At 59.3% G+C, this 13,962-nt stretch overlaps 1 pseudogene; it reads left to right on the forward strand.

Moving 5' to 3' along the window:
- Nucleotides 1-6,131: 6,131 nt before the first annotated feature.
- Nucleotides 6,132-7,263, forward strand: LOC123817192 (annotated as a pseudogene).
- Nucleotides 7,264-13,962: the final 6,699 nt, after the last annotated feature.

A 13,962-nucleotide genomic window follows, 5' to 3' on the forward strand; every position in this document is an offset into this window, starting at 1 on the left:
CACCAGAACTCCAAGCTGGTGAGGACAAAGGCCTCCCTGAGAGGCTGGGGGCAACAAACAGAATGCTGTACCCCCATCCCCGCTCTCAGACTACCAACCAGCTGAGCAGTGAGCAAGGCCAAGGCCCAAACCACAGCAGGTCTTAAGCACCAGCCCCCCCGCTCTCCAAGTGCAGAGGCAAAGGGGGCACGAATAGGGGGTGAGCAGGGGAGCCCCATCTCACTCCCTGTGGTGAGGGCCCAGGCCCCTGTGGGGACTGGGGCTCCAGCAGGCTGCCCCCCCCCCCAGCCCGCACCCCACCCAACAAGGATCTGCAAGCCCAGCAGTTCCCACACCCCGTTCCCAGCAGCCGCCAGACCCGGCCCTTACAAGGCCATGGCGCTGAGCTGGCCCGGGGCCCGCGGGGGCCGGGCGGGGCACAGAACACCTGGCGGCCCAGCCCGGCGCACCCTGCGCGTGAGGAATGCGGCGCCGCCCGGGCCGGCCCTGGGAAAGCGGCCACCCCGTGGCTCCCGCCCAGCCCTGACTCAGCCGGGTGGGCCGCGGAGCTGCAGCCTCAGCAGGAAGAGCCTCTCCCACCGCACCCGCCCCGCCCACCCCACCTGCCTCTCGCTGGGGACAGGGCCTGGCAGGGGCCGCCGCGCCAGGGCAACACCAGAGGGGCCTTCTTGTTGGAACGGCAGCTAACTTGAACTTGACCCTCTCCTGCACAGCCCCGGATCTGCCCACAGCAGACCCCCAAATGTCAGGAGAACTAGGTGCTCTAAACACAGCGACCCACCCCGAGGGGCCTGAGCCCCCTGCCCCTGCACTGCACTACACAGACCTCATCACTTCTCGGGGCCTCAGTTTCCTCATCTGTCAAAGGGGCCGGTGGCAGTCCCGTCCCAAACGGCAGGGCCGAGGTGGTGGGGAGTTACTGCCTAACCTGGAGGCATTTGACAAGCGGTGCCAAATTAATCGTGGCTTCAGCCAGGCCTGGTAACGGGGGACAGGGCCCCCCAGCTCTGGGAAGCTGCCCCCGCTCAGGGAGGAGAGGCAGCAAGGCCCTCGGGGACCCCGTCCCAGAGCCGCAGAAGTTTTGTTTGCCCCGCCTCAGAGGCCGGGCTAGCCCCGTGCTCCCGACAGAGCAGGGGGCTCCCACTGGCCCCGGCCCTGCCTCTGTCACCCAGGACAGGTGTCCCAAATCCCCGGGGCAGGGGATGTGTCTCCCCCTCAGACTGGGCGCTCCTGGAAGTCTCCCCCAGACGGAGGGCTCCCCAGAGACTGAGCCCCCACCTGCCATTGTCCATAATCCGGAGCCCCGAGCCCCAGACACCGAAGGCCAGCGCAGATCAGAACAACTGCCCTTCCCCTCCCGGGCGCCACCGGCCTTCCCGGGCCCTGACTTCGCCCGCCCAGCCAGCCCCCAGACATAACACTGGAGCTGCCCCATGGTGCCCCCCACCCTGACCCCAGGAGCTGGGGAACCTCCCATAACCCCCACCAGGAAGGGGCCCTGCTGCCTACAGCCAGGACAGAAGTGGCCCCTCACACCCGGCCTCCCCTGAACCCTTCCAGAGCCCTGCTCCGGCCCCCACTGCGGTCCCGTGGTTCAGGCTGGGAGAGGGGCTGGGATCGGGGGCCACGCAGTCAAGGTTGCTGGCACGACAGCCCTGGCTGGCCTGAGCTTGGGCAGGGAGGGAAGGGGTCTCCGGGTCCAGGGGGCCCCGCTGCCCCCTGCCCAGCCCCAGCCAGGCTCCCCCAACAGCAGGGCACGCAAGCCCAGGTTGGGGTGCGGCCCCGGCGGGACAAACAGTCTCTGGTGCTGGGTGTTGTGCCTCCGTTGCCAAGGCGGGAGGCGGGGGACTGGCTCACTGCCATGTTTGGGCCCCGGGCGAGTGTGTGGGTGGGAGGAAGAGCTGAGGATTTGGGGTGTGGACACGCACTCCCCACTCCCAGGCCCCCGGGGGAGGGAGGGAGGGCCTGCTGGGACTTGAGGCTCCCCAGGCTGATCCAGACTTGCTCCGGCCCCGCCGCCCCGCCTTTCTGCTGGCTCCGGGACACGCCAGGCCAGGGGGTGCGTGTGGGGGTGGGGCGGGCTCCCCTCTGCTCAGATGCAGGGGGGCCTGGGAGCTGGGGCCCCAGCAAGACGGGCAGTGCGGTGTCCCAGCCCCCAGGGCTGACTTCGTGCCGCAGCCTGTCTCAGGCCCTGCAAGAAGGGGTCCCCACACACCAGGTCACGTCACCACCCCTCTCTGGGCCTCAGTTTCCCCAGCTGTAGCATCAGGGGCTGGCCGGGGTGGTCCCCAAGGGGCACCCCCAGTTCTGTTCTCCCCGACACGAGCTGAGAGAGGCGGAGGAGTCCGGCTGTCACCTGGGATCACGGCTGGCTGGGGGCCCCTGGCCGGAAGGGCTCCACAGGCCGCTGCCCAGCCGGGGGCTGGCTCCCACGCGTGGCTGGGTGCAGGAGGCCAGGGCTGCAGCCAGGAACGGTGTTGGAGGGAAAGGGGGTCTCCCCGCCGGCCCCAGTAATGGGGTTACCCTTTCTCCCTCTCCCAGCAATGGCCGGGCAGTAGCCCAATGACCCCGGGCCTGACCCCTGGTGACTTCTCACAGCCCCCTCCCTCTCAGCTCCCCCCCCCCCCGCCTCTCAGACAGAAGCCAGTCTTCATTCGTTAGATCATGTATTGAGCGCCAACTGTGTGCCTCGCTCTGCGCTGAGGGCTGGGGAGGCAGAACCAAGGCCCTTTCCCAGCGTCGGGGACACACGGTGTGGTACAGGAAGCCACGGCAGCACCGAGGGGGCCGCGTGGGGACAGGGCGGGAAAGCCTCCAGGGGAGGGAGAGGCTGAGTCCCCGTGGGGGACAATGGCAGGGGGACACCGGGAGGGGACGTAGGCATGAGACCAGGCCATGCCCCAGAGGGCATTTTGGGGTGAGAGCCCTGGAGGTGAGACTGGCAAAGGCGCCAGGGGCTGGGCTTTAGGGGCCTTGCAGCCAGGCGAGCCGGTGGGGATGGGGGCCGTTGCAGGGGAGGGGGAGGACCTGGTTCTGCGGGGAGGGCCCATCTCCCCACAGGCAAACACTGTCTCGTCCCCAACCGAGACCCCGGACACCCCCGGAAATCCAGCCTAGGCGACGGCTTCCGGCAAACACACGAGCCGGTGCCAGTCCGATCCAGACCTGCCCTCTGGAGCCCTGAGTTGGCGAAACAAGAGAGAAAGAGGCCTGTCCATGCAAGTGCGCCAGCTGCCGGGCCACCAGGCGGGGCGCGCAGGGGGGCTGGCCTGGCTGGGAGCAGAGGGACAGCAGGCCACACGCTCAGTCACCTGTGGGGTCCCCTCACCCCGGGTGCGGATGCCGGATGCTGGGCCCCAGGGGGAATGAAGGCACCCACCCCGGCAGGCTCCCCAGTGCCCTGCCTGGAAGTGCGGGATCCCAAATACAGCCGGGTGAATTTTCACAATGAACCCACCGTGGAACCGGTCCCCAGGTCACCCAATACTTGGGGCACCTCCCAGAGTCCCAGCACCCCTCCCAGGGACTAATCACCCTCCATCCCAGGAGTCACCATTACTCCCGGCAACATAGATCCCCTGGCACACTTTCGTGCTCTACAAAACTAGGCTCCGAGGACAGCTGCTTTCCGGCCTTCTTTCTTGCTCAGCATGACGTCTGCAAGATTCTCTCACTGCCTAGAGAATCCTGCAGCAGGAATAGCCCATTCCAGGCAGGGGAGCTCCGGGGGGGCCCAGCCCCCAGCCTTGCCCATCCTCAGCAGGTGTCCAGGGCCTGGAGGACCACACAGGCCCCCCCCATCCCATCCAGAGAGGGTCCATGCTTTCCTCCAGACCCAGTGGGGGCCAGGCCTGGGGCTGCAGCCCAAGCCCCCCCACCCAGCACTCCAGTCTTCCAACCCAGCCCCCCCTCCCCAAATCCAGTCCACTCATCCCGTGTAATAGAGGGGAGGGGAGGCACCAGAGAGATATGGTAATGATATGCAAATGAAAATGAATGCAGAGAAGGGAATATAGTCAACAGTATTGTAACAACCAGGATGGTGCCAGGTGGGTCCTGGAAACACAGAGGGGAACGCTCTGTAAAGGAGATGATTCTCTAACCACTACCCTGTACCCCTGGCGCTAACACAAAACAATGTTAAATGACAAAAATAATAATAATAATACATTTTAATAATGAGTAAATAAATGCAAATGAACCCAGGCTCCCTGAGTCAACATGGACAGTGCAGAGCAAGACCTCTGAACTCCCAGTGGGCAGAGCGCCCGCTGCCCGAGGCCTCACCCCTCCCACCGGCTCCTGACCCATAATCCACCCCGGCCCCCCTTCCCTTCCTGCACCGATTCCTCGGAGTGCACCGGGGCTGCAGGGCGGGGCCCTGGGGGGGTGGGCTCAGCCCCTCCCTCCAGGACGGACTGCCTGGCAGGGAAGGAGACCCAAACGCACGGGGCTTGGGGACGCAGTAGGTGTGGGCCTGGCCTGAGACTCTGCACTTGTGGCAGCTGCAGGGGACGTCCCTGCTGCCGGTCCCAGGTCAGTGTGTGAGTAGCCGGCCGTCGGGGGGTGGGGGAGGGGTGTGCACACAGGGTCCCCGGGGAGAACGGCAGCAGGAGAGTGGTCAGGGATGCGCCTGGGAGCCAGCAGGCCAGGATCGAATCCCAGCTGTGCCCCCTCCTGACGATGGCACGTGTCCTCCTGTCCCAGAGCGTGGGGTCCTGAGCGGGAAGGTGCCCACTGACAACAGTGTGCCTACCCACCAGGTTCCCGAGGCCTCACTGAGACAGAACCTGTCAAGCACCTCCGCGGAGCCTGGCGCATTGCAAACACGTGATAGTTGGGAGACCTTTTTTAAGCCACAGTTGGCTAGGAAAGGGTACAAGGAAAGCTTTCGGGGTGAAGGAAACGGTCTCTATCCTGCTTGTGGCGGTGGTCCGCTGGGTGCGTCCATTTATCAAAGCTCGTGAAGTCCGCGATTAAAATAGGTGAAGCCCTCAATACCTCAGGAAAACCTCAGAGACCGTGAGACTGGGCATTGGAAGATGAAAAGGACGACGGAGTCGTTAGGAGGAGGGAGCTGCCAAGGCTGCCACAGGAAGCCGGGAAGACGCAGCCCCGTGTACTGCCAGGGAGGAGAGGCGACAGCGCCCCTGGCGGAAGAACTGGAGGAAGAGTGTCCTGCCCTCCTCCAAGGGCTGCCGGAGATGGGAGTTCATGGGGGCCTTGCTGGCGCCCCCTGGTGGCTAACACCAGTTACCACTAATTGGGCGCCTACTGTATGTCAGGCCCTGGTCTGGAACTTGACCTAGATCAGCGGTCACTCTGTCCAAGAGCTAAGATTGTTTTTTAAGGTTTTTCAATAGTTTTTTTAAGTGAAATAGAACAATATATTATGACATGTGAAAACTATGAAATTTAGGGGAGAGAAGAGGGAATTTCAGGGGAGAATGGGAAGGGTTTACAGGAACAAATTTAAAGGATACAGGGACAAAAACTAGGGGGGGTAGCAATGGGAGGGAAGTGGGGAGGGTTGGGTGGGTGGGCTGGATTGGGAGCAAAAGGGAGAAAACTACTTGAACAATGATTAAAATTTAAAAAAAAAAGAAAACTGTATGAAATTTACCCTGACCAGGTAGTTCATTTGGTTAGAACATCATCCGGATACACCAAGGCTGTGGGTTCAATCCCTGGTCAGAACGCATACAAGAATCAACCAATGAATGCATAAATACGTGGAACAAATCTCTCTCTCTCTCTCCCAAAATCAATAAATAAAGTTTTTTTAAATTGTAGGAAATTCAAATTTCAGTATCTACAGATAAACATTTATTGGAATATGATCACACCCATTTGTCCATGGAGAGTTTCACACCTCAAGGGCAGAGCTGAGCATTTTCAACAGAGACCACATGGCCTCTCACAGAAAAAGTTAGACTGTAAAGATCGCCCCTCACAGCCCTTGGAAAAGGTCGCACCGAGTTAGTGCCCAGGCCGGGAATCGGGCGCTACCTGAGCCCCGCCCACACCTCCTGCTGCTTCCCAGCCATAGACCCCGGCGCAGCAAGCAAGCTCTGTGGAAATGTGGAGATGGCTTTGTGGAAACGTGTGCGCAGGGTCCTCGGGATCTGAGCATGCTGCACCCTGTGGAAACGTGCTTCCTGAGGGGGCGGGGGGAGAACATGGGCGGTAAAATACCACCTGCTCCTCCTAAAACTAAGTCAGAAGAAAATAACAAGGAAGTAAAAAACAGTAAGAAGGTGGAGGAGAACATACAGACAGACCAACCATCGAGTGAGGAAAATGATCTAGAAACTGAAATGGCCCTGGCTGGTGTGGCTCAGTGGACTGAGCACCGGCCTGTGAACCGAAAAGTCACTGGTTCGATTCCCAGTCAGAGCACGTGCCCTGGTTGCAGGTCAGGTCCCCAGTTGGGTGCATGCAAGAGGCAACCACACATTGATGTTTCTCTTGCATGATGATGTTTCTCTCCCTTACTTTTCCCCTCCCTTCCCCCTCTCTAAAAAAAATAATAACAATAATCAGAAATGGACAATGAAGGGGCGATTAAACCAGACACTGATGCTCCTCCAGAGTGAGAGGTGAACATGCAAAGATAACCCCCGAGGAGATGATGGGGCAGGCAAATGATTTTTTGAAAAAGACATGGCTGCCATGAAACGATGGTGCCCTACAGAAAGCCACTGGCTTGCCCACAGATGCCACCAAGCTGAATCCTCGCTCAGCCATTCTGAATGCCAAGACAGCTAGTGTCTTCGTCAAGTTACAGAAGCCCGGAAGACTTCCGGGCCACTGGGAAGAGGCAGCCGGTGGCCTTGCCCTCGATGAAGAGGCCGGTGCAATGCTGAAAGCTCAACCAAGGGCCCAGAAAACTGCAGAACGTCCGGGAAAGTGTGAGCAGAAATGCAAGGAGCGAGAGATCAAAGAGAGAACGGGAAGGGGTGAGACGGCTCTGGGGGAACACGAGAGAGAGAGCCACCGGGAGGGAGGGAGAAGCCAGACGCAATCGGGAGCTCCGTGTGGCTCTTTTCCAGATGGCTTTCCTGGGGGGAGTGCCTGGGCAGACAAAACCCTCTGGGATCCCGAGGTTCCGCAGCCATTCAGGACCCAGAAGCCGCGGTGGCCTTCCGGGGCGTGGCCCAGGGCTCGGCAAAGGTGTCGAAATATCAGAGCAACCCAAAGGTTAGGAATCTCATCAGCAAATTGTCGGCCAAATGAGGAGGTTCAAGTGTAGTGACCTTCTGACAGATAAAGCCCTTGCTGAAGGAATAGCACCCAATGAATGGCGCAATAACACAAACCAGTGCACCTCTGACCTTCCCGTGAAGAAAACTGGGGCACTTTGCAGAGAATCCCTACCCCCCACCCCATATGCAGCTGCAATATTTCACAGTGGTTTGCCTTGATGGCATTCATCCAGATACTGTGTTCTACTAGGGATGATCAACTTCAAGCATTGTTAAACCATAAAAATATTTTAAAACAAATTAAAAGGATGTATTCACCCTATTTTTTCCTTTACTAAAAAATTTTTTAAAAAGCCCTGGCTGGTGTGGCTCAATGGATTGAGTGTCGGCCTGCCAATCAAAGGGTCACCGGTTCACTTCCCAGTCAGGGCACATGCCTGGGTTCCAAGCCAGGTCCCCAGTGGGGGACGCATGAGAGGCAACCACACCTTGATATTTTCTCTCCCTCTCTTTCTCTCTCCCTTTCCCTTTCTCAATAAATAAAATAAAATAAAATAAAATAAAATAAAATAAAATAAAATAAAAATAAAAAAACGCATTGTACAAATGAGAAAGAATGAGGCTGTGACAGAGCCTTCTACCCCCCCATCCCCCACCCCGCAGCGGTCCGGAAGGACTGCCCCACACACACACACACACTCCTGGCAGGACTGACCTGCCTCCCTAGTCCAGCTGGCAAATCTGACCCACCTCACTGCGCACCTGGTAGAGCAGCAGCGCCCCCTGCTGGCGATCGGGGACAGGCGGCGCGCGCTAAGCCCCGATTCTTAGCTTCTGCCGCCACCTTGTGGCCTTACTTGGGAGTACAACCAGGGGTCCAAACAGAGTGAAAGAGGGAGAGTGCAGGGCCGTTACAGACAGGTTTCCAAGGCCGAGAAAAATTGTGCAAATTATTCTGGGAAGAGATCGAAGCCGCCAAGCTATTGCCCACTGAAAACACTTCACCTCCTCCCTGCTTGTTACTTGATGGGTGAGAATACATGTGACAGTGCCCAGAGGGTGCCTGTCACGCGTTAGATGCTCCAAATGTCCAACTCCTGGGTTGTTGAGCAAAGAGCATGAGCTGTGGCCAGAGGGTGATAACACGGGACTTGAAGGGCTGCTGACCCACCACTCAAGGGCTCCCACCCATGCATGTGGCTTGGCATCCTCCCTTCATTCTCTCTTAGCTTCGCTCACTGTGCACTCACTCTTTCAACACATTTCTGAGCCAAGCTTGCCCTGGACTGCCGGGCGCTGGAGAAACACCCGAGAGCAGACGGTGTGGCCCCGCCTCCTGGGGCGGACAGTCTCGTGGGATAAACCGTTACCCAGTAACGGCAGTCAGGTGCAACAGGGCACCTGTAGGGGGAACTGAGCATCCCACAAGGCGCCCTGACCTTGTTGGGGGTCAAGGAAGGTTTCATGCAGCCTAAAGAAAGGGCGAGTCAGCCAGACCGACAGGGAGCACGCACATGCAAAGGCCTGGAGATGGGGAGCATGCCCAGCAAGTTGCCAAAAGAAGGTCTGAGAGGCAGGAACAGAGAGGGTCCCAGGGAGAGGGGGCAAGACCAGGCTGGAGGGAGGAGGGGCTGTGCTGGGAAAAGCCTCCAGCGCTGGGCGATTGCACCAGGTTCAACATGGAGCCACCACAAGGCAGTAGAGGCAGGCACGTGTACTCCTCATGTGCCCCCATCCCATGACTGAGCAGTTCTTCCTCATTCTTGGAGGAAGTCAGCCACCCCAAAACCTCTCCCGCCCCCTTGAGGCATTCACTGATGGAGTCACCTCCCTGTCCCCATGCCAGCCTCTCATCCCACCACATCGTCACTGGTCACCCCCGGGCAGACACAGTCCCACGGCAGATGAGAGGGTGCTCTGGAGCTGGGCACCGGGTGCAAATCCCAGCTCATCCCCTTACTGGCTGTGTGGCCTTGGGCCCAGTACCTGACCTCTCTGAACATGGATTCTCTCCACTGTAAAGAGGCATAACACTGCTCACCTCAGAGATGGTGCTGTGAGAGGGGTGGTGACGGGAGTGGCGCTACCCTTCTTCCTCGGTGCTCCCCAGCGAGCACCCTGGACTGACCTCTGTCACATGGATCATGGGTGCTGGTTGTCAGGGGTGCTCCTCCCAGTACGATGCCTGACACTTGGTGGGTGCTCAACAGTGTTAATTGGATGAATGAATGATTACTGTCTTGATTACAGGCAAATCCACAATTGTCATTAGGGACATAGACCACCAATTGCAAACGGTGACAACACCCACAGCGCAGGATAATAAATCCAGTCGGATAAGGAGTTAATGAAACCTAAGACGAGATCTTGCGTGCTCGGAGCGCCCTCTGCTGGGCACGCCCGGCGCTGCCCGCACGTGCCCCAGCCTCCCTGCACCTGGAGGAGCCCTCGCCAGGGAGAAAGGTTCAACCTCTGAGGCAGTTCCGCCTCTTCCCTACACATCCCCTCTCCCGGGGGAACCCCAGGTCGGCCCTGACCCTCCGCGGACATCTTTGTCCTTCCGCTCCCCTCTCTCCTGCTCCATTGGCAAACACAGTTCAGACATCTCTGAATCGCCACCTGCTCTGCCTCAAGTTAGAATCATCAAATGTTGGAGCTGGTAGGAACGTAGTAATAGTACAGCTACCACTGGCTGGGCACTTGCAATTTGGCATCCGGGAAGTGCGGCCCCTCCCTCTACAGGTGAGCAGCTGCTGCGAGACTGGGAGGCTTACTCAGGGCCACAGGGCAGGAAGTTCAAGAAACGTGATGTTTTTCACCCGCCCGGATGAGGCCCCCCCTGCCTCAGCTGGGGGATAAGTGGACCTCGAGAGGGGGGCAGGGCCCTCTGTGGCCCCAGGAGCCTCCCCTCGCCCCTCTTTGGGGCCACACAGTACCCCAGAAAGGTGGAGAAAGTGGTGAGTGTCGGATCCTTAGTGCGGCCAACATTTTACCTGGGGGAACACTGCAGGGGGGCTGGGGAAGGACGAGGAGATGAATAATCACGGGCCGCTTCCACGAGCTGGACTCTGCGATGGCCCCTTCCTGGTACAGCGACAACACTAGCCCAGCGCCGCAGTGCAGAACCGGCACCCAAACCTGCTGACCCCTGCCCACCCAGCGCTCCTTCCACCCCATCCAGGTCTCTCTTGGAAAAGACACCGCAGAGGAGACCTCAGGAAGCACGTGCACACACGCCAGGCCACCAGCTGGTGCCTCTACCCTAGAGAGAGGACCTTCCTCCGCCCACCTCATGGGGACCGGGTTACCTGTTTGGACTTTGGCCCCTGGAAAGTGCAAGGAAAGTGGGGCCTCACCTCCGTCCCGAAGCCCGGTCTGTGCTGCCATCTGGTGGTCTTAGCAGGAATTGCGCCTGTTCTGCCCTTCTGCGTTTGGGCGAGGTAAACAATTGGGTTGAGCGAAAAGTGGGCACTATGTTGGGGCTCCAGGGGGTCCAGCATGGAAGAAGGCACAGCCCATGCCCTGAAGGAGCCTACAGTCCAGCAGGGTCGCTACGAGAAATGACACGGTCTCAAACTCAACTCAGCAGCCGATACCCACCCGAATAAGTCATGCTGAGTTCCGAAAGACAGAGGAGAGAGCATGCGCTAGAGGCGGCTCGGGAAAGGCTCCAGGTAGCAAATGACGTTGACGGTGGGCCTTAAAGGGCAGTGGGGTTTGGAGCAAGCCAAGACGTAGGAAGGCGCTCCAGGAGGAGGGACGACCCTGAGCAAAGGCAGGGAGGCAGGAAAACATCGGTTCTAAGGAAAATCCAGTTTGTCCCAAGCCCAGATCGGGTGCAAAGAGGAGAGGGGAAGGTCATTTGGGGGCCTAAAGGGCAACTGTTTGCGCACGAGACTAGGGAGTTGGTACTTAATCCTCCATCCTGCTGGGAGCAGCATAGGTCTCCCAGCAAGGGTGCGGCTGGACGAGGGATCTGTTCCGGAACAGAGCACCACGGCTGCGGGGGGGGGACGGAAGAGGTGCTGGGGAAAGAGCGGAGGAAGACCGACGGCGCCGATGGAGGACCCACGCAGAAGCTGAGGACTTCCGCCTGAGCTGCTGTCAGGACAGCCCAGTGCGGACGGCCTTCCGACAACTGAAGTAATGAATTTGTAACAGAGAAGCAGGAGCAGTTGCTCACATGCGTACGGACTTTAATGTAAATAAACCCCTTTAATGCACAAATGCCTTTGACTGGTGTTCACTGAGCCCGGACTGTGGTCCCAGCCCTGGGCTAAATGGTTTGGGGTTGGTCAGTGAAGCGTGTGAGGCTGCAGTGGGGGAGACGGACATCAACAGCCAGCCCGTGAATCACATGGGGTACAGGAAGGAGCTGTGGGAATAAGGGGCAGTAACCCACGGAAAGGTGTAGGGGAGGACCGGCGGAAGGCTGCAATTTAAAACAGCGACCAGGAGAGGCCTCAGTACAAAGGAGACCTTTAACTAAAACCCTGAGGCGGCCAGATAGCCCAAAATAGGCCCCTTGGGAGTAGTGGCTATTGTGAGATGTAGGCACTCAAAAACCAGCAGAGGCAGGGAGCGGCTTTCCCTAAACTCCCCTTTTCTGCCTCAAGACAGACGCTCCGCAGGGAGCTCAGCCGTCTCAAGTCCTCTCCCTGTCAACAGGGGGAGGCCGGCTCCGGCCAGGGAGGGGGAACTGGAAGCCAGCACCACAGCCAGACTTTGTCGGGACCCTCACACCTCCCAGCTACCTCACGGGCCCATCCACTTTTCCTAAAAACCTTTTACCCTTCCCTCACGGGCCTAGATTTCCCCATCACCTTGGTGTTTAAGCCTGAATTCTAAGCCAGCTTGGGCGGTTACTCGTTTCTCCTGGGCCTCTCCCACGTGTGCATGAGACAGGCGTATTAGCAAACTTCTGTTTGCTTTTCTCTGGTTAATCTTCTATTGCAGAGGCGTCTCAGCCAGAAACTTAGAAGGGTACGGGTAAAGTTATGTTTTCCGCCTCGATGAGACTTTGTGGGCGGGGAGGGGTGTGCAGACACCTGGGGAGAAGCCACCAGACCCAGAACACGAGCCCGAGGCCGCAGTGGGAGCCTTTCTGGCCTGTCCTAGGCCCAGCCAGGGAGCCGGGGGCGGGGGGGGAGAGTGGAGAGGCCGGGATGAGCTGAGAGAGGTGACAGGGACTGACCCCAAGAGGCCTCGGGGAACCTGTGGGACGGGCACGCTTCCAGAGCCCCACTGCGGGTCATCGCGATGACCCCCAGCCGGAGATGACGGTCGCTCGGTCCTGGGCAGGAGCCAGGGGGTGGTGTGCCGTGGGCAGGCCCTGGGTACCGGGTGCAGCGAGCCCTGGGTTTCCTGAGCTTCGGGTGTGGGGCGGGAGAGATGGTCAAGGGCGCTGTCTCCATGGAGATGGGGCCACTGTCACCCGTGGTGGGAAGGCCGTAGTTCGGGTGGGCAGGGGAGGTTAGGGGCTCAGTCCAGGGCCTGCTAAATTTGGGGTGTTTGTTAAATATCACAGTGGGGATACACGTGTGTTAATGTCATTTAACCCACTTGGTGACCATGTGCCCGCCTGCTCAAGCAAGTGTCTTATTGTGGCAAAAGGCACAGCACATAAAATTTACCATTTTAGCCACTTCACGTGTGCAGTTGGGTGGCTTCAAGGGCACGCACACTGCTGTGCGACCGGCACCACCGCCCGCCCTCAGAACCTCCCCATCACCCCGCACCGAACCCTGTCCCCATCAAACAGGGACCCCTCATCCTCCCCTTCCCCCGCCCCCGGGCAACCACCGCTGCCTGTCTGCTTCTATGGCCCCGACCCCTCTAGAGACCTCCGGTAACTGGAATCACCCAACATTGGTCTGTTCGTGGCTGGCGCGTTTCACTTAGCACGGTGTCTGCAAAGTCACTCCGTGCTCTAGCGCGTGCCGGGGCTGCACTCCTCGTCGAGGCTGAATAATACCCTGTCCTGTGTGTAAGGACCACACGGCAGTTTTCCGTTTAGTGTTGGTGAGAAACTGCTGCGCTGTGCCCCAGCCCTGCCTGTGGTTTCCCACTTTCACGCAGGCAGGGCCCCCCCGAGAAGGACACGGCTGGGGGTCAGACAGGAAGGAGCCGAGCGTGGAGTCAAGGACCTGCGCCCGGAGGTGTTCCTGCTCCTCGGGGCCCTGGGATTCTGCACCCCCTCAGAGGCAGACCTGGAAATAGACGCCGGTGACCTTGAACCGATCCGAGGTGTACACGCAGGGGGCATCTACACGGGTGAGAATGGGTGTGGCCCGGAAGAAGGGCCAAGAGCCCCGAGGCAGCTGGAATCAGTTGGGGATCTTGCAGTGTTACCCATGTGGGGGTCCTTGAGCTCCTCAAGAGAGAAATCGAGGGGGGACCCCAGAGAAGCTTCCAGTCAGACTTTGTGGAGCTTGTGCTCCAGCGCAGGGGAAAGGAGGGGCCCTGAACAGGTTCCAGGGCCGGCCCGTGTGGCTGCTTTTACGAGCTGGGAGCCGAGGGGGTTTGCATGACGCGGCTGACTTTTTTGAAAAGGGCAGGCTGGCGGAATTTTTTATTTTTTATTTACAAAATTGTTTCTCTGCTCACAAGACTTCTGGCACCACACGTGGGATTTTCCGCCCCAAGCAATTTTGATGCGCCCTGCTTGGAGTTAGCACAGCACCGGCCCCGGGGGTGAGGGGCTCTGCCCCACAAGACTGCCCCCCACTCCAGCTATCAATCACAAAGAGGGCAGGCC

The sequence above is a fragment of the Phyllostomus hastatus genome, unplaced genomic scaffold (genome assembly GCF_019186645.2).
Source record: "Phyllostomus hastatus isolate PE091 unplaced genomic scaffold, TTU_PhHast_1.1 phas_contig_210, whole genome shotgun sequence".
Lineage (NCBI taxonomy): Eukaryota > Metazoa > Chordata > Mammalia > Chiroptera > Phyllostomidae > Phyllostomus > Phyllostomus hastatus.